At 44.5% G+C, this 21,055-nt stretch overlaps 1 protein-coding gene across 1 annotated transcript in view; it reads left to right on the top strand.

The window, feature by feature from the left end:
* The first annotated feature begins 3,539 nt into the window (after window positions 1-3,539).
* Window positions 3,540-21,055, top strand: part of OTUD7B (OTU deubiquitinase 7B) — a 71,825-nt gene continuing 54,309 nt past the window's right edge. The window contains exon 1 of the mRNA XM_049775695.1: window positions 3,540-3,632. The gene's annotated coding sequence lies outside the window, so the exon portion shown is untranslated. The remainder of the gene's footprint in view (window positions 3,633-21,055) is intronic.

Raw genomic sequence — 21,055 nt, 5'->3', positions numbered from 1 at the left:
TGATCACTGTCCAAGCAAAAGTTGTAAAATAAATCTCCATGTTGTGAAATCCACCCCCCATACTGTATTTCCAGCACTGGGGGAAACAGATCTGAAGAAGGGTAGTGACAAAGAATTAATAATCCAAATCAGTCTCATGAAGTCAATTTACTTCTTGCTTTGTGGTTTCTCTACAGGCCAACCCAGACTAATTTTTCTTTATTCTTCTAGTACAAATTTAACTAGGTGGGGGAGGGAGGAGTAAGATCCAGGTGAACTTTTTTTTTTTTTTTTTTGTGGTTTTTGGGTCACACCCGGCAGTGCTCAGGGGTTATTCCTGGCTCCAGGCTCAGAAATTGCTCCTGGCAGGCACGGGGGAATATATGGGACGCCGGGATTCGAACCGATGACCTCCTGCATGAAAGGCAAACGCCTTACCTCCATGCTATCTCTCCGGCCCCCAGATCCAGGTGAACTTTTACATATCAAAGGGATAGGTGAAAAGGAAAGAGAAAATTGGGGGAACGCCTTTGTTTTGAGTAATAGCTTCGTCATCTAAAAGGTAGGGGGGCCAACCAGGGTTCAATCTTGAGCACTGCCAGGAGTGATTTTTGAGCATGGAGTCAGGAGTAAGCCCTGAACTCAGCTGGTGTGGCCCCCAAAACAAAACAAAACAAAAAACTAGAAAGATGTATAGCAGGTAGGGCATTTGCCTTGCACACAACCAACCTGGGTCAATCCCTGGTGCCACATATGGTCCCCAAGCCCTGCAAGTGATGAACTGTGAGCACAAAGCTGGGAGAAAGCCCTGAGCACCACTACCAAAGCAAATACTAGAAAGACTGTTAAGAGGTGAATACAGATTCATCCTGAGAAGATCTTAGGTCTAAAATCAAAGACAGATTTTATTTATTTTTTTTGGGGGGGGCCACACCCAGGGGTTACTCCTGGTTCTATGCTCAGACATCGCTGCTGGCAGGCTCAGGGAACCATATAGGATGACAGAAATTGAACCCGGGTCTGTCCCAGGTTGGCTGTGCACAAGGCAAAAATGCCTTACAGCTGTGCTATACTCCAGCCCAGGTTTCAGATTTTTGAAGCACCTCATTCTGAGTTATATTGCTTTTGTTGTTTTGTTTTATTTTTGGGTTACATCTGGCTGTGTTCAAAGCTTACTCCTGAGTCAGTGCTCAAGGTTCACTTCTGGCAGGGGATGGGAGGAACCATTGCGGTGCCAGGGATCGAACCCAGGTTAGTCACTTGCAAAGTACTATCTAGTCCCGCCTGAGTTAGATTTAGTTAACAAGGTATGTGGGTGGAGTTCAGTTAGAATCAATTTAGATAACAAGGCATATGAGTAATCAATGGAGTCCTATTAGAATGAACTTGGCCTACAAGGCATGTGTATGATTAATGAAGTCCAGTTAGATTTACCTTAGGTAACAAGGCATGTAAGTGATCAATGGAGTCCAATTAGAACCAACTTAGGTTCCATCCTACTCTCCTCAGTTTGCCACTGAACAGTAGCCAAAATCAGCGGCATCCCAAGCCAGAGCAATAATACAGCAGGTAGGGCACTTGCCTTGCATGCAGCTGAGCTGGGTTTGATTCCCGGCCTATGGTTAATATGGTCCATATGGTCCCCTGAGCACTGCCATGAGTACAAAGTACAAAGTACAAAGTGATCCCCTGAGTATCACCAGGTTTGTCCCCAAACCAAACCAAGAAAATAAAAATCAGTGATGCCTACAGTTGTGTGTACATGTGTGCGTGTGTGTTCCTAAAGATCAGATCCAGGGCTTCATACATGCAAAATAGGTGTTTTATTACTCAATTATAACCCTGCCCTTAACACACCTAAAGTCCAGATCAAATGGCTGCTGGCCCACCTGGATTGTTGGTTCAGGGCTTGCCCTCTGCAAAACATTTCACCAGCTTGCACAGCCCTAATATTTTGACTCAAAATACAGGGTATTCTCCTCAACAAAAACGTAACTGCGCAGTAGATTTCCTGTTTCAGGTGTTGATTTTCTAGTCTTCAACTAGATGATTCTAAAATGTGCTCCAGTTCTCATATTTAGAATACAGAAGACTTTAGGAAGAAGTGAGAGAACAGAGAAAGGTTCTAATATGTTTATTATGATGAACAATGTGTGCCAAAGGAGCATTAAATGAATTAAAAGTCATAGTAGTGTAGTGTTAGTTTTGGAATTGACCCATGGACACAATTTAGACAATAAACCTTTGTCATATGCAGACTACTAGCTATAGTTTATTAGATATCTGAATTCAAATTTAGAATTTCTATTTTTGGGGTGGGCCTTCCTGAATGGCGTTGGACTACCAGGACTACATCTGGCGTTGCTCAGGAGGCCATGTGGAGCCCAGATGGTTTTTGGAGCCCTCTACATGCTAGGTGTATTCCAGCTCTTATAGTGTTCTCTTCACTGCCCCAAATTCAGAATTTCTTTGATCAGGTAACAGCAGAAGTTGGTTCAGTTTTGTCAATGAGATACTTATTAAGCAGTCTTTCTTATTTGAAACAACACACAATCTTCTCATAAATTCATTCAGCAGAGGTTTGCTCAGACAATGGGGCTTGATGGCTTAAGTTCTCAAATCTACAAATCATTGGTTTATTTTTTTTTATAGCTACAAATCACACATGGGAGTTCTGCCCTTTTAATAGTTCTATATATTTTACTAATGTGTAAGATTCCTGAAGCCCAAGTTAGGTCTCGAGTCATATTAACTGTGGTGTCTCCAATATCTATAGTAGGAACTTAAATGTTTGCCAGAGTGCTCTGTCTACCTCAGTATGTAGGATCCACTAGATTAAATCTAAGGCAAAGGTAGCACTATATCATAATCGCACATCATGAGTATACAACGGGGTGAAGAGTTGCTGGTTTTCCTGTGGGGCAGCAGAGAAGGAATGTGCAGAGTAATGCCTCCTTCTCCAACTATTCCTCCCGCTTATGCTTCTTCCCACAGGGCTGTCGCCAACGGCTTCAACCTCAGAGTCTCAAGAGTCCACCCTGGAGAGCTGGAGCGCTAGTTGGAGAATTCTCCAGACCCAGGCAGGGCCTTTCGGAAAGAAAGCAGACTTTGGCCGCCGGGTCAGCCCCCAATAGGCGGCGGCCGCCGGAGGAGCGGCGCTGGAGGCGGGGCCTCGGCGGGGCGGGGCCAGAGCGAGGCCACAATGGGTGCGGCCTGCGCGGGGCGTGTCCTTTCCCGAGAGGGGCGGGGCATCGACCAGGCTGCGGCGCGGCCGGGTGGGGCGGGCGTGGTCTCTGCGTGTGGGCGGGGCCTCCGCGGGCGGGGCGGGGCCGGCGAGGCGGCGCCGGGTGGGATGGTGGGGGCGGGGGGCGGGGGTGCGCGGCCTGGGTGTTACCACCAACCCGCTCCGGCCGGAAACGGGCGCCTGTTTCCGGCCGGACGGTGGCGAGCGAAGCCGCCGAGCGTGAACCCGCCGCCGGGAGTCGGAACGGAGGAGGCCGCGCGGCTCCTTCCCCCCCGGCGCAGTCGGACGCGTCCGCCGTCGCCCCGCGCGCGGGGGAGGGGCCGGCCGGAGCCGTGTGGAAGGAGGAGCGGCGCGCGCGGCCGGACCCCGCGCTTCGCCCCCGGCCTCGAGCCGCGCCCGCGAGTCTGAGGTAACGGAGCCCCCTGCCCCGCCCCCGCGCTCCCCGAACTTTCGCCCGGGCCCGCGCGCCTCTCCCCCCGCCCCCGCTTCTCCACGGGAGCCCCGCCGGCCCGGCCCGGCCCGGCTCAGCCTGCCCTGCCCCGGCCTCGGCGCGCGGCTCGTCGGGTGCAGTCGGCGTCCCCACACGACAGGGGCGACTCTCCGGGTTGCGTGTGCGTGCACGTGTGTGCGCTCACATGCGTGCGTGTGTGTGCGCGTGCGCGCGCGGGGGCGGGGGCGGGGGGCGCGCTCGGAGGGGAAAAGTTGCTGCGCTCGCTCGGCCGAGCCCTGGAAACTTCGCCGCGCGCCTCCCGCTCGCTCGCTCGGAGCGGCCGGGCTCAGTTAACGGTGCGCCGGCCGGGCCGCGCCGCGCCGCGCCGCGCCGCGCGGATGGGGCTTGTTTACGCGCCGGCCCGGCGTATTTTTAGCCCCGCGCCTTCCCGCCCCGGCCCTCTTCCCCGCCCGCCCGCCCGCCCGGCGTCAGGACTCGGGCCGCTGGGGTCGGGGTCGGGGAATTGAGGTTTCTGATCCGTTTTGGGGGAGCTGTTGTACACACACCGAGTGACATGTAGACCGTCCGGAATGTTCGGGTTTGGAACTTCGCGTCCTGTGCAAATACATGTTGTGGAGAAACTCGGAGAAAGCTCTGGACCCTTCCTCCCTTCTTTCCTTCCTTTGGTTCTCAGCACCCTTTTCTAAGGTGGGAAAGGACGGGAGGGACGCAAGTTGTTGTTGTTTGCAAAACCGTATTAAGTTTGCAGCACTCTTAAGAACATCACAGAAGTTTCCTTCCTAGGAAGAGGTAGATGCCAGGGACTGGTGGTGCTGGGTGATGGAAGAATAGGATTTGCGATGATAAATAAACATTTGCTGTGCCGTAGAATAGCAGAGGCAAGCGATTATATTTCTCTCTCTCTTTTTTAGTCCTCCGGTTTTCATCAGTTCTCTTCACATTCTGGAACATGCTGTTTTTCAGGTTGCATAGTGCTGTACAATAAGCAGGATCGATGGGGCCTTCCCTGGAAACTTGAATAACAGCCCATCCCTTTTTCTGCCCCGCCTGCCTTAGAGGGCACCTCCCTCGACAAGTGGCCAGTTACTATGTACTTAGAGATCGCAAGTGAATTCAAATATTAGCTCATGCTAGGAATCATTCTGAAGGCAACTAGGCTGAAAAGATAGACCAAAGTGAAAATAGATGATGTTTTCTTTTTTTTTTTTTTTTCCATTTCAGATGATCAGCACCTATGTTAATACATGAATAATTTAGAATTTAAACAGATAATCAACTTTGGGTATTAGGCTTTCAAGTAAAAAAATGAAAGCTATCTCCCCCCTCCCCCCAACTAGAACTGATTTTATTCTGCTGCCTGACACTCATTTCATTTAATGGGTGTCTCAGACTCTAACCCCAGGGGAAGTGAGGTGGGTAGAGGGGCAGGATGGACCTTGAACAAAGAGCTGCTAACTAATAGAAGACCAGTTGACCAGTAGTAAGTGCTAATTGTTAGTGGCACTTTGATGGAGTTGTGTTAGCTACAGTTTAGAAATTTTCCTGAAGTCCCTTGATCACTTTTTATGAGGAATCCTATTGAGAGAAGATTTAATTTATAGGTTAAAATCTAATTTAAAACAAAATTGTGCATCCCAGAGTCTCCGTAATCTTTTTTTTTTTTTTTTTTTTTGGATTTTTGGGTCACACCCGGCAGCGCTCAGGGGTGACTCCTGGCACTACGCTCAGAAATCGCTCCTGGCAGGCTCAGGGGACCATATGGGATGCCCGGATTTGAACCACCGTTCTTCTGCATGCAAGGCAAATGCCTTAACTCCATGCTATTTCTCCGGCCCCCTCTGTAATCATTTTAATGGGTGAATTGGTTGATGTCAGTATTAATGATGATATCAGGTATATTCTCTTTTTCTAGAGACTGTCTTTCCTAGTAAAACTGCATATATAATTATAGTTAGAGGAGAATGGAAATTGGAAGAGGTTGAATAAGCCCCAAATTGAGGGTGGAGCACCCTGAACTTGTTATAATTTTCAGATAACTTTGAAATTAATAGATTCAGTGTGTGTAACCAAGTGAATTATGATGGATTAATTTCAGTGGTCAGTATAGCTAAATTTCTGCAATGCTCTGGGAGCCCTGAGAGCCACTTGGTAACATTGGAGTGCCTGGCTTCAAGCCTGGAAAGGATGCTGGCAGAGGACACTATGCAGGCTCACCCCCTCCCATTTCTTACTGCAAAATATTCACCCCAGCAAAGGCCAAATCCTGAAACAATGTTTTGAACTTTCTGTCCTCTGGATTTGAGTTTGGAACTTGCAGATTGGGATCTTTTCTGTAACACCTTATACATTTAAATACTGAAAAATTGGTAGGTGTGTGATATTAGCGGCTGCATGAATTTCACTTTTTTTTTAATGTTATAGGAGGGAATTGAATTTAAAGTAAGATATCCCTGCTGAATAAATGATTCAACATTCCTGTGGCTAAAATAGACATCAAATTCCAGTAACAGGCTTTCAGGGGACATAAAAGGTGTTTAAAAACAGGTGTCCTTGCCCTTGGAACAGGAGTGGGGTCAGAAAAGATGGCATATAAATGGCTATTATTTTTATTATTTTTGTTTGTTTGGGTGCCACACCTGTCAGTGCTTAAGGATTACTCCTGGCTTTGCACTCAGGAATCACTACTGGTAGACTTGGACCATATGGGATACTGGGGATTGAAACCCAGTCAGCCATGTGCAAGGCAAATGTCCTATCTGCTGTACTATTCATCTGGACCCTATTATTATTGTTGTTATTATTACAGGCTTTGACATTTAAGATTCAATATATATGCAAAACCCAGTTTACTATGCTAAAAATGGAGTACATAAAGGCTAGAAAACTAGAATAGCAAAGTAAGATCCAATGGGGGTAATTTAGAGAAGATTTGAGTCTGTAAAATTTGAAGTGGACCTGAGAGATTGGATTTGAGTCATAAAGAAACATAGGCTTGGGGCCAGAGAGAGAGCACAGCAGCATTTGCCTTGCAAGCAGCCGACCCAGGACCCAAGGTGGTTGGTTCGAATCCCAGCGTCCCATATGGTCCCCTGTGCCTGCCAGGAGCTATTTCTGAGCCAGGAGTAACCTCTGAGCACCTCCGGGTATGGCCCCCCCCCCAAAAAAAAAAAAACACCGAAAAATTAAAACAAAATTAAAAAAAGAAACATAGGTTTGTGGAGTTATGTGGTACTTGGTTTAAATTGTGGTTATACTTTTTACTTTGTGATTTTGAATAATTTCCTTTTACATTGTCTATTAAATCTGTGAGCTATTGCTTTGTGTAAGAAATGTTATAATGTACTACAATCTGGGGCTCGAGGGACAAAGTAAATGTACTTGTTAAAATAAATAAAAATAAAAAAATCTGTGAGCTATACAGCAAACTGGAACAGTCATTCAGTACTGGGAGTAAATAGAAAGTAAAAAATTTATAGGGTGCATTGATGACATGAATGACTTAAGCTGTACTTGGGGGGGGGGATAAATGTGACTGGTGAGAATGTGGGTTGGTCAAGTCATGGCTAGAACAGCAAGAGGGCGAGGGGACTTAGAGGCCAGAGTCTGTTGGGTTCAGTGCAAGTGTCAATGGATTCATTGTGGGTCCTAGAACAAAGGCTAGATTTCATGAGAAGCTTTGAGACCTCAGAACTACGGACAAGGAGGTAGGCAGGCACTAGTGTGTTGGAATCATTTGCTGTTCTTCTGGACTCCCCCTTACCTCCAGGGATCAGACAGAAAACAAGATGCCTTATTGCAGTTCTTATAGGCACAGATCTTACTTACTTAGTTGAACTCAACCTGTGCATTCCTCCATTTAAATCTCCATAAATCTCCGATAAATTCTAAAGGAATTATGGTAAGGATGGAACCATGATTTCTATGCATTTGTTATTCTGCTTGTTATAGAGAACCATTTGATGATTCAGAATTTACTGAGTTCTTGGCTTAAAGATGTTACTTTTTAAAAACTAGCTGAATTTGAGTGTTCTGAGACTCAGACTTTAATATGAATCTGCATTTTTTTTTTTCTTTTTTGGTTTTTGGGCCACACCCGGTAGCGCTCAGAAATCGCTCCTGGCAGGCTCGGGGGACCAAATGGGATGCTGGGATTTGAACCAATGACCTTCTGCATGAAAGGCAAACCCTCCAGCCCCTGAATCTGCATTTTTAAGCTGTTTTATGGAGTGCTAAGGCAAATTGGATTGAAGTCATCTTGGATTAGGATTTTGCTTTAGGAATTAATAAAAAAAGATAGTGTTGCTTTCCTTGAAACTGACCAGGGTTTAATCACTGGCATCCCATCTGGGTCCCTGGATTACTGTCATTAATAATTTTTTTTTTTTTTGGTTTTTGGGTCACACCCGGCAGCACTCAGGGATTACTCCTGGCTCTATGCTCAGAAATCTCTCCTGGCAGGCTTGGGGAACCATATGGGATACGGGATTCGAACCACCATCCTTCTGCATGCAAGGCAAATGCTCTACCTCCATCTTACCTCTCTGGCCCCTGTCAGGAATAATTCTGAGTGTGGCCCCCAAAAACAGAGCAAGAAAATCCACAAAGATGAATAATCAGTTTGTGGATTGACTATTGAGTATATTAATGGAGACACACTTTCCCTACGGGAGAGCCATCGGTAGTTGATGTCAGTATTGTGGCTTGAATGAGTCTATTCAAAACTCTGGATGAGGGCTGGACATGTGAGGCCCTTGATTTGATCCCTAGATTAAAAAAATCAACAGTAAAAATAACACCTGGAGGAATCTTAATGATTTTTATAGAGACTCATCCTGAATGAGTTCTACTGAAAATCAGATCTTTCCTTCCAAAATAAAATTTTATGAAATTGGTTAATTTTAAAAAGTTTTTTTAGGGGCCGGAGAGATAGCATGGAGGTAAGGCATTTGCCTTGCATGCAGAAAGTTGGTGTTTCAAATCCCGGCATCCCATATGGTCCCTGCCAGGAGTGATTTCTGAGCGTAACTCAGAGCGTAACTCAGGAGTAACTCCTGAGCGCTGCAGGTGTGACCCAAAAAACAAAACAAAACAAAAGTTTTCTTTAAATGGGAAGGTGTCCACATTTGACAAGTGTAAAAAAAAATCACAGATTTTCTTCTCTCCTTCTCATTATCATTACTAAACCCTGTGCTTATGCTGTCATGAGCTCAGGATTATTATACACCTCCTACGTCAGGAGTTGTTGGTATTTCTGACAGCGTCAATGGACTGTCAGATCTTAATTTACACAGGATTATTCTCAACAGTGTTTTATCATCTTATCCTCATTGTGCTTGATGTTGGCAGTTCTTGGGAGACCATGCCGAGCCAGGGATAGAATTTGGGGTTCCTCCATATCCTTTTTTGGGAGGGGTACACCTGGTGGTGCTCAGAGCTTTTTTTTTTTTTTTGGTTTTTCGGCCACACCCGTTTGATGCTCAGGGGTTACTCCTGGCTAAGCTCTCAGAAATTGCCCCTGGCTTGAGGGGATCATATGGGACGCGGGGGATCGAACTGCGGTCCTTCCTTAGCTAGCTCTTGCAAGGCAGACACCTTACCTCTAGCGCCACCTCACTGGCCCCAGGGCTTTTTTTTCCCCTGGTTCTGCCCTCAGAAATCACTCTTGGTAGTGTGGTTGGGGACAGAACCATTTGGGATGCCAGGGATTAAATTAGGTCAGCTGCATGCAAAGCAAGTCCCCCCCCCCATTATCTCTCTTAGAGACTGAGAAAGTTTTACAGTTCATTAACACAGGTGTGGAATTTGAAAACCAGTGAGGCCAGACAACACTGTTCAAAACTAGATCTCCTCCACTCTTCTTTCAGCTCTTCCTTTCCTGGAGCCTGTTCCTTAGCTAGCTCTACCTTCAGCTGTCCCCTGAAAAGTCTATCATCTGAGACAAGTTTTAAGTAGTGAGGACTCATGAATGGTCTCCCCATAGAAGTAGAGTGGCTGCAGCAGGAGGACTCCTCTGTCATTACAAAGTTGGTATGGAGTAAAGTTTGGTCAATGCTGGATTCCAGTATCTCAAGTATAGCAGAGATATATAAACAGAGAGGGCTTAAAGGTCACTTCTGTCTTGAAAATGCAAAGGTTGGGAAGGACCTTCCAGAGGAGGTGAAATTTGATCTGAGTCTTGAAAGATGAGTTAAGGATGTTTGGTTCACCGGGCGAAGTGCTTTACAGACAACGAAAACAACATGAACAAAAGCGTAAAGGAGACAAACAGCCCGGCTTCTGCAGGTAACTTTGATGTGATTGTTGTATTGGGAAGTCTGTGAGCTTGGAGAAGTAGGTGAGGCAGGAGATAACTTTATTTTGTGCCGTACTGTGGGGATTTTTAAGCCCTGGATTGATAGGTTCATGTTCCATAAAAATGATTTTGTCAGTGGTATAAAGGATGGATTGTCGAGAACAATCTTAAACTTCACTTAAGAACAAACTAACAGACTAAAACCTTGATTACCTTTAAGCAGTATTACACATGTTGGGTGATTCTGTTTGTAGCATTGTGGAATCTGTATGTGAGGGATTGTTTGTTTTCTTAATGCTTCCCTCATTTGCAGATGAGATGGGCTGGGAGAGAGATGTCCCAGGGTCTCAGCAGTTTAGTGTTGGAACTTGGTCTGGAATTCAGTCCTCAGTGGCTGGTAACTGGAAAGTGATTAATAAAGTAGTCATCTCTCTAATTCCCTGGTGTGTCATATTCCACTGTTTATCTCAGGTCACCATACCACATTGTGCTGAAACATCCCGTTGCCTGTCTGACCAGTCCCATTTACCTAGAGCCACCTGAGAACTGCTGAGGAGGGAGCTTGATCATGTGCAGATGGGTGCCCTGGAGTGGTGTGAATAACCTGTTAAAAGTGTTTTAACTAATGATTCAGAAGTATAAGTATGTCAAGGTGTTTGTTGTTGAGGTTTTTTAGTCTGTTTATTTTGGTTTTGGGGGCACACCCAGCAGCGCTCAGGGGTTACTTCTGGCTCTGGGCTCAGAAATCGCTCCTGGCTGGCTCCAGGGACCATATGGGGGTACTGGGATTCGACCCACGGTCCGTCCTGGATCAGCAAGCGCCTTCCCACTGTGTTTTTTCTTGGGCCCAAGATGTTTGTTTTATTGAGTGTTAAGCTGTATTTGTCTTTCCAGCTATTGAGTTGTTTTCTTTTCAGCTTCATTTTACTCTGTGTAAGAACAACTTTTGTTTTTGTTTTGAGACTTCCCAGCTGTGCTAGGTGCCACCAGAGCTTTCCTGGGTGGTGCCAAGGAGGGCATGGGGTGCCAGGATTAGGCCTGGGGCCCTGTGTATACCAGGCCTAAATGCCACCTGCCAGCTAAACTGTTGAAAGAAATTATTTCTGATAATTGGGCAAAGAAAAAAATTACCTTTAAAAAAAAAAAAAAAGAAAGCAAGTGAGTAAAAAAAAAAAAAGCAAGATTTGTCATTATTCCTACATTCTAAATCTTTCCTATATATTAAATTTTTTCTTTTTTTATAATTTTTATTTTGACCATATTGGCTTACATATCTTTCACAGTAGTATTTTAGGTACATATTAACATTGAATCAGGGGAATTTCCATCACCAATTTTGTCCTTCCTCCACCCCCACCCCCACCCCCCCCCCTTCCCATCTTGCATCTCATTTCCCCCACCCTCACCCCCCCGGGCTTCTAGAGTAAGTGGTCCCCTCCTCTAGCTTACTACATAGTGATCATACATATGTTTGGTCCTGGTACCCTCCCTTATTTCCCCCTCTATTTGAGAGGCAGAACTAGATAGATAGTTCAAGTTATGTGGTTTTGTTTGAAGAAGAGAAAAGCAATAAAGTGGGGTTAAAACCTATATATTAAGTTTTGTTGGCTTTTTTTTTTTTTTTTTTTTTAAGTTTTTGGGCTACACTGGCAGTGTTCAGGATACTGTATGGGGATATCAGGGATGGAATCCTGGTCAGCCATATGCAAGGCAAGTGCACTAACCGCTGTGCTGTCTCGAGCCCTAATAATTTTTTTGGTTGGAAGCCATTTAGATAATATTAGTGCCTTTAAATCATCCTTCTTTTTTCTTTGTTTTTGGGTCACATCCAGTTGTACTCAGGGGTTACTCCTGACTCTGCACTAAGGAATGGAATTACTTCTTTCTAGTTCTGGAAGCAATATGGAATACTGGGGATCAAACTTGAGTCGGCCACTTGCCAGGCTACCTTTCTTGTCCCATGATTTTTATGAAGGTATATTGTTGGGGTTTAAAGTGCCGAGTGAGGGCTGGGGTGATAGTATAATGGTTACTGTTTCCAAGCATAGAGCCAAGAGTAAGATCTGAGCACTGCTGGATGTGGACCCAAAAAAACCAAGACCCCAGACCCCATCTCTCCCCTTCCCAAAAATAAAGAACCATTAACATACAGAGTATTTATATTTTGGTTTTTAGTCATTTTTCTGGAGAAAAAAGAATAGTGAAAGAAGAAACCTTGTGGTTCTTAGACTCCCCTGGAAAAGTTGGGGGACAAAGACTGGGCAAGGATGGATTGACCATTTCTAAGCTTTTCCTCAAAACTCATCCCCGTTCTAATTTCTTCACTCCCTTCTCTGGGCCCGGTCACTGATTTTTCCAGAGAAGCACCCTGGTTTGGAAATGGTCTACTGTTGCACTGCTGCCAATTCTTAATTCTTTCTCAAGTGGGCAAGAGTACATTTTGTTTTTGTTTGTGAGTGTTTGGAGGAGAGAGGAGGCACAACACAGCTACTCACATCTGAATTCCTGTGTAACTGGAAGTTTTCTTGACTTTGAGGAGTGATGATTTGGTTTCCCTGGCATTCGTGTTATGTGGGAAGGTAGTTCTCATTCTCTTCTTATCTGATAAAGGGGAGCAGTAAAATCTTCCTCTTTGTTCTCCTTTGCTCAGCCTTCCACCTAACCCTGTTCTTAACCTTTTGAATCACCATGTCAGAGTAGTTGATATTTTCTCCATCTGGAGCCGAATTCAAGTCTTTTCCCTAACAGTCACAAGAAGACTTTCTGCTCCTTGCCTATCTTTCTGCTAATACTCTGCTGTCCTCCCAGAGACAGAGGCCTTTAGTTAAGAATTTGGACATTAAAAAAAAAAAAAAAAAAAAAGAATTTGGACATTGAGGTGGTATGGTGTTTGCCTTGCATGCGGCCGACTTGGGTTTGGTCCCCGGCATCCCATATGGTTCCCCAAGCCTGCCAGGAGTGAATTCTGGGTGCAGAGCCAGGAGTAACCAAGAGCCACTGGGTGTGGCCTAAACAACAGCAGCAACAGCAATTTGGACAAAGAAATTATTACATAAGTTCAGGGGGAATAACCCCAATTTTGAGTTCACAAATCAGATTATCAATAGCCATTAATATTTTGTTGTTGTTTTGTTTTGGGACCTCACCTAACAGTGCTTAGGGTTTACACTTGGCAAGGTGAGGGTATCAGGGATTGATCCCAGGTTGGCTGGCTGTATGTAAGGTGAATGCCTTCCTGGCTATCCTGTATTTCTGGCACTAGCTACCACTATTTTCTGCCTCTCTCTGCTCTCTGCTCTCTCTGAGCTGTGACTTTGAAAGAGTTGAACCCCCATGTCCTATCTCCCTTTTTTTCCTGGGGAAATGAATGATTTGTTGTGAATTGTTATGTATTATTCCATTTTATGTTTAATTGCTTTTTCCTTTATTTATTTATTTATTTATTTATTTATTTATTTATTTATTTATTTATTTATTTATTTATTTATTTATTTATTTATTTTTGGTTTTTGAGTCACACCAGGCTGCGCTCAGGGGTCACTCCTGGCTCGATGCTCAGAAATTGCTCCTGGAAAGCTTGGGGGACCATATGGGGTGCCGGAATTCAAACCACCGACCTTCTGCTTACAAGAAGGTCGCCTTATCTCCATGCTATCTCTCCGGCCCCCAAATTTTTTGTTTTGCCTTTTTTTTTTTTTTTTTTGTGGTTTTTGGGTCACACCGGCAGTACTCAGGGGAAGCTCCTGGCAGGCACGGGGGACCATATGGGAAGCTGGATTCGAACTGATGACCTTCTGCATAAAAGGCAAACGCCTTACCTCCATGCTGTCTCTCCGGCCCCATGTTTTTTCCTTTTTATACATATGAATAAAATATAACAATGCAGTTTTTTTTTGAAATCCTCTATAAACTCATGCTATTAATGTCGTTCTGTGTTTTGTTTCTACATGCATGTAGGTCCATCATTCAATCACTTGATCTTTTAGCCTGTGTCAGCCTTTATTTACCCTTCCTACTTGTCCTGTTCAAAAGCTCCAACCCAGCAGTGTCCCAGTTATATCTGGTTTCCACAAAAACCTTTTCCTCGATCTTTTTTTTTTTTTTTTTTACTCCCATAGGGTTTGATTTTATCCACTTCTGAACCTATCATTTTATTCATGTTTGTGTGGTTGTAGTTGTGTATTCTTCCCCCCTCAGCACACCTTCTCTACTGTGCCATAAGCTCCTTGAAAGCAATCAAGTTTACTTTTACCAAGACCCACCCCAGTAACATATTCTAACTAGTAGTTACCAAATGGTTAGATTATTAAATAAAATATAAGACACTTCTTTGTATTAGTCAGCTCTTTAATGTTGAGCATTATAATGGGCCCATAAAAAATAAAGCTTATGCAGCAGCATTAGCGCTGTCCTGGCTGGATACCTGGTGAAGGCAGTCAGGAGTAGAACCTGCAGGAGAAACTTACAACCTCTTCCAGAGAAAAGGAATGGGAATTGATCAGTGATCTCATCCTTGGGAATTGATGCTGGAGACATTTGAGGCAGTATGCTCCTCTAGCCAGCCTTAGTTCACTAGCGATCAAATTCTGCCATTGTCATCAAGGTCTTGACACTGCACTGAAGACAGGACTTGGTGTGAGAAACTTGTCTCTACTTCTTTAACATGGCTGAGAAGTGGAAATTCTCTGTCTCCCCCAAAAAGAAAGGCTCCGGTTACTTTACACATATAGGCAAACATGTACACCCCTGATGACACCTTTTTTGTTGGTGAGACCAGATAGTATCTCAACAAGCTATTTCGGAGTTTTTAATTCTGGAATGTAAGAATATGACATAACATAGCACTGTTTTGGCCTCATGGAAATTATTCCCTTCCCTGCCAAGAAGAAATTAAATATTAAGTTGAAGTCTATGAAATTGCCATTTTATTGTGACATATCAGCAGTTTCTTACATTTAAGCTTAATATATTAGATCTTGATTTCTCTGGGGAAATGTTCTGAGGAACATTGTCAGGGACCTTCTGGCTCATCCTGTATCCATTAATAATTCTAGAATGCATGGCTGAAATTTCATTGCAACCCATTCTCTGCCATAGATATCATTAGCCCAGATTTTGGTTCAATGTTTTTATTTCTTTGCATACATTTAGGATATTTGGGGAGGTTGTAAAGCAGGGGTCTCAAACTCAAATTTACCTGGGGGCCGCAGGAGGTAAAGTCAGGGTGATCCTTGAGTGCAAAGTCAGTAGTAAGCCTTGAACATAGGGGGGTGTGACCCAAACAACTAAAACAAAACAAAACAAAAAAAGATTCCTCTAGGGCAGGGCCACAAAATGTTGTACGGAGGGCCACAAATGGCCCGCAGGCCGCGAGTTTGAGACCCCTGTTGTAGAGGAATATCTGAGAGTTGTATCATTATTTGAGGGAATAAGCCTTAACTACATTAATGAATCCTTTCATGAGCTTAAAATTTTTTTGAGTAGGTGACTCCCCTTTCCCCCTCTCTTGCTAATCCCATGTCTCCTCATGAGTCTGGATAGGAGCGATCTACTGGTGGGAAAAATCACAGAAGAGAAAAGTTGTCTGTGGATCTTGCTTCTAATTGGGGCTTTAATGGGCATGAAGATAACCCTAGTTTCTAGCCCCAGATTCTCACTGTGATTCCCTGATGAATTTTTATGGTAAGAGATCATTGGGGGGGGGGGCAGAGTGAGAGGAAAGCCTCCAAACTGGAGAGCGTTAACAGATGCTGCAGTGTAAGGCTGAGGAGCAAAACTTGAAAGGGAAGAGATAAAGTTCCAGAGGCTCTTCCTTTGAATTCTTCTAAATTATAAACCTTGAATCGTTAGTATCTGGGCTACAGAGCTACTTGGAAACCTCACATATAAAATTCAGTTTTGAAAGTTTTTTGTTTGAGGTTCTAAAATGGTTCCTTTAAAAAGTTTGGGTCGTGGGGGTGCCAGAGAGATAGCATGGAGGTAGGGCATTTCCCTGGCATGCAGAAGGACGGTGGTTCGAATCTAGGCATTCCATATGGTCCCCCGAGCCTGCCAGGAGTGATTTCTGAGCATAGAGCTAGGAGTAACCCCTGAACGCTGCTCGGTGTGACCCAAAAACCAAAAAAAAAAAAAAAAAAAAAAAGTCTGGGTCATTTTTATTTTATTTTATTTTTTTGGTTTTTGGGTCACACCTGACAGCACTCGGGTTACTCCTGTCTCTATGCTTAGAAATCGCTCCTGGCAGACTTGGAGGACCATATGGGATGCCGTGATTCAAACTACCGTATGCTGGGTTCAAACTACCGTCCTTCTACATGCCAGGCCTTACCTCCGTACTATCTCTCTGGCCCCGTCTGGGTCATTTTGAACGAGTACCTTTTGAATCATTAATAACTGACATCATAGAAGAGAATTCTTCATGTGAGCAAAGCTTGGTATTTCCATAGATTGTCCAGTGTGAGGAATTGAGATGAGACGAAGAACATATGGCATATCACAGACATATTTGCATCAGCAAGTTTTGTTTTCTACGTATACCTCTCATAGGAGTTCTTCGTGAGTGTTTGTGTCTGGTTAAGGGTTAGACTCTTGTTTTCTGGAACACCTATCAGCACGAAGGATAAGATTATCTGACATGAAGAATGCTTGGTCCCCACTGTTTACTGACTAGGGATTAGAGCCTTTTCATAGTTCAGAATTCTGAAAAGTTGGGCCAGAGAGGTAGCACGGAGGCAGGGCATTTGCCTTGCATGTAGAAGGACGGTGGTTCGAATCCCGGTATCCCATATGGTCCCCTGAGCCTGCCAGGAGCGATTTCTGAGCATAGAGCTAGGAGTAACCCCTGAGCACTGCTGGGTGTGACCCAAAAACCAAAAAGTATAAAAAATAATAATTCTTAAAAGTTAAACTTAATATTTGCTGCCTCCTAGCTTCTTTGGTTGCCTAAAATATATTAGCAGTTCGGTGCTTTTTTTTTTTTTTTTTTTTGGGTCACACCCGGCAGCGCTCAGGGATTACTCCTGGCTCTCTGCTCAGAAATCGCCCCGGCAGGCTCGGGGGACCATATGGGATGCCAGGATTTGAACCACTGACCTTCTTCTGCATGCAAGGCAAACGCCTTATCTCCATGTTATCTCTCTGGGCCCTGATGACCTTTTCCTTTTTTTTTTTTTTTTTTGGTTTTTGGTTTTTGGTTTTTTGGGCCACACCCAGTGACGCTCAGGGGATACTCCTGGCTATGCGCTCAGAAGTCGCTCCTGGCTTGGGGGACCATATGGGACACCGGGGGATCGAACCATGGTCCATCCAAGGCTAGCGCAGGCAAGGCAGGCACCTTACCTCTAGCGCCACTGCCCGGCTCCTGACCTTTTAACAAAATTCCTTTCCCATTATCTTCATGCTTTTTTGGGATAAATATGTCATTATGGAAATTACATTTAATTTTTGGGCAAAGAACTTACTCATAGTCCTTAGGTCTCCTGGCAGGCTTAGGGACTGTGTAGTGCCAGGAATTGAACCTGGGTCAGTTGTATGCAAGGCAAGCACCCTACCTGCTGTACTATTGCTATGGCTCTGGAGATTGTTTTTTTTTTTTTAAATAAAGGATACATGCAAATTTCTCTGTGAGTGTGCCTGGTTGAGACTATGTTTCTTTGTACTAAACACAACACTGTACTAGAATTTGGACAAAATGCTTTATAAGGAGGGGTTGGAGAGATAGTACAGGAGGGAATGAACTTTCCTGGCATCACATAAGTGTTCTTCGAGCCCTACCAGGAGTCATCCCTGATCTGATAGACAGGAGTAAGCTCTGAGTACTATTAGAAGTGCCCCCAAAACAAAACAAAACAAAACAAACCCCACAACCTTTCAGAAAGGAAGTGTTAACAGTAAATAAACTACAAATTGGAGGGGGATTTGATACTTGGAACTTGTAGTCAGTTAATAGGACACAGTTGGATTTATGTGTGTGAGTTTGTGTCTGATAACCAAAGTTGTGAAAAACTGACTCCAGAATAGGAGAAGGAAACATGATTCCATTCTGGTCTATGTAATTGCATGACATAGACTTTCTAGACTTGCTGAACTGATAAGCTTTCTGCAAAATTTTTATCAGTTGTGAGGTGCTTAGGGTTGCTTTCTTCCCAGCAAATCTCAGTTGGGGCATTCAGCATCTCCCTGAGTTGACACAGAATTGCCACCCGAACCTGACTGAAAACTTGATCTGATCAAAAACTGGGACATCTCACATCTATAAAACAAGAATTTGGACTTTGTTCTATTTATTGTTGGTTCTTGGAGCGGGATTGGAGGTGGGGTGCTTCTGGTGATTCAGTTAGGTGGCTTCAGTGTCAGGATTACTGAGGACACTCCAGCTGTGCTCAATGCCTCCAGGGTTGACTCCTTGATGCTTGGGAACTGAACTGGGATTGATTGCATTACACAGAGGGATCACTCCTGGTAGGGCTCAGGTACCAGGTCACAGCCATTGTGGCCACATACAAGAAAGTTGATTCCCTCCTGCAACTCTCTCCTTAGAGCATTTCTTCCACACACACTCTGGTTTAAAACAGCCTGTCTCTAGTTCAAAGCATGGTTAATGTTGGGCCAGAGAGATAAGTACAGTGGGTTGGGCTCTTGCCTTATGTGCAGCCCATCCAGGTTCAATCCCTCGCATCCCATATAGTCTCCCAAACACCTCCAGAAGTAACCACTGAGCACTGCTGGGTGTGTCTCCAAGACAAAAAATAAACAAAAAGCATGTTCATCTTTTTATGAGCCCAGTAGATACCAGCACATAGTTTACATATTCTATATATATGGAATGTAGATCTATGTATATGTAGATCTGTGGATCTACATTTATGTTTTTTATAAAGAAATGTGAGGAATTTTTTTTTTTTTTTGGTTTTGGGCCACACCCATTTGATGCTCAGGGGTTACTCCTGGCTATGTGCTCAGAAATCGCCCCTGGCTTGGGGGGACCATATGGGACGCCGGGGGATCGAACCGCGATCCTTCCTTGGCTAGCGCTTGCAAGGCAGGCACCTTACCTCCAGCGCCACCTACCCGGCCCCAGAAATGTGAGGAATTTAATCTTTGGGCCAGAGTCATAGTACAGCAGGTAGAGAGTGCTGGCTTTCCATGCTGCCAACCTAGTATGAGATCCCTAGTATCTCATATGGTCCCCCAGGCACTGCCAGAAATGATTCTTGAGCAGAGAGCCTAGAGTAAGCCCTGGCCAACAGCAGGTATGAGACACATCTCCCCCAAAGGAACTCTCTTTTTTTCTTGGCTACACTCAGTGGTGATCAGGTTTACTCTTAGGTCTGCTTTCAGAAGTTACTCCTTTTTGAGCTTTTTGGGTCACCCCGGCAGCGCTCAGGGGTTACTCCTGGCTGTATGCTCAGAAATCGCTCCTGGCAGGAACAGGGGACCATATGGGGATGCCGGGATTTGAACCACCGTCCTTCTGCATGAAAGGCAAGCGCCTTACCTCCATGCTATCTCTCCGGCCCCCTTTTTGAGCTTGTTTTTGTTCTTTTGGGCCACACACGGCAGTGCTTGGGAATTACTCCTGGCTCTGTGCTCAGAAATTGCTCCTGGCTTGGGGCCATGTGGGATAATGGGGATCGAAATCTGCATCGTTCAGCCATGTGCAAGGCAAACGCCCTACTGCTGTACTGTCACCCCAGCCCCCAGAAGTTACTCCTTTTTATTTTTATTTATTTTTATATTTATTTATTTATTTATTTATTTATTTTTGCTTTTGGGTCCACACTCGGTGACGCTCAAGGGTTACTCCTAGCTATGCACTCAGAAATTGCTCCTGGCTTGGGGGACAACATGAGATGCCAGGGGATTGAACTGCAGTTCATCCAAGGTTAGCACATGCAAGGCAAACTCCCTACCGCATGTGCCATTGCTCTGGCCCCAAGTTACTCCTTTAAAAAAATTATTTATTTAGGTATTTGAACCACACCTGACAGTGCTCAGGGTTACTACTGCCTCTGCTCAGAAATCACACAGATATTGGGGATCAAACCTGGGACAGCTACCTGCAAGGCAAACGCTCCAGCCAGAAGTTATTCCTGGTGGTGGTTGGGGAACCACATGGGGTGCTGGGGATCAGACCCAGTTCAGCCATGTACAAGGTAAATGCAGTCCCCCCTCTAATTTCTCTGGCCCCAACCCAAGAGATTTTTATGCCACCCTGGGTATATGATTCTATAAAGTAGATAAACCAAGCAAACATGTAGTGAGTGAGTGAGTGAGTGAGTGAGTGAGAGAGAGAGAGAGAGAGAGAGAGAAGAGAGAAGAGAGAAGAGAAGAGAAGAGAAGAGAAGAGAAGAGAAGAGAAGAGAAGAGAAGAGAAGAGAAGAGAAGAGAAGAGAAGAGAAAAGAAAAGAAATGAATAGGTTAAGGTATGTGACTTCCATGTGGTACACACAGGTTCAATCCCTGGAGATTCCTGAGTCTATCAGGAGTGACCCCTAAGTGCAGAGCCTTGGGAGTCCAGGGAGAGAAAATCTGAGCAGAGCCCATCTTGTTTAGGAGCAGAACCAATTCCAGTCTGAAGCATAGTATTTGCTCTAGATGAATCTTTGTTGGGCTCTTAGATGAGTTAGAGACCGCACAGGCTTCACTCTTAACAGTGGAAAATCCCTAAACTAGGAATTGTATATGTTAAGTTTTTATTTTAGGTCACTCAGGAAATGAATCACTTAGGATGATGTTAATGGAGAAAGAGCTTTGGAAAATAGAGAAATAAAATAGAAAAGAGTAATGCACACATGGTCTATAAGAGGTGCTGCTGATTAAATGTTTAAATAACAGAGGGCAAATACCTGGGAAGTGAAATGGGAAGCTGATGAGATTTAATCAAAGGTTCTTTTAGTTCTATGCAGGTTTTCTTTTTGTTTTAGAAGCTAAATACACTTTGCCTATCATGCTCCTATTGGTATGGTCTAGAATATCTTTTAAAAACAATCTTATTGGGACATGAGAGCTATCACAGTGGTAGGGCATTTACCTTGCACGCAGCAGACGCAGGATGGACCGACTGTGGGTTGAATCTAGGCATCCCATA

The sequence above is a fragment of the Suncus etruscus genome, chromosome 6 (genome assembly GCF_024139225.1).
Source record: "Suncus etruscus isolate mSunEtr1 chromosome 6, mSunEtr1.pri.cur, whole genome shotgun sequence".
Lineage (NCBI taxonomy): Eukaryota > Metazoa > Chordata > Mammalia > Eulipotyphla > Soricidae > Suncus > Suncus etruscus.
The sequence above is the reverse complement of the archived record's forward strand: the minus strand, read 5'-3'. Positions and strand labels throughout refer to the sequence as shown.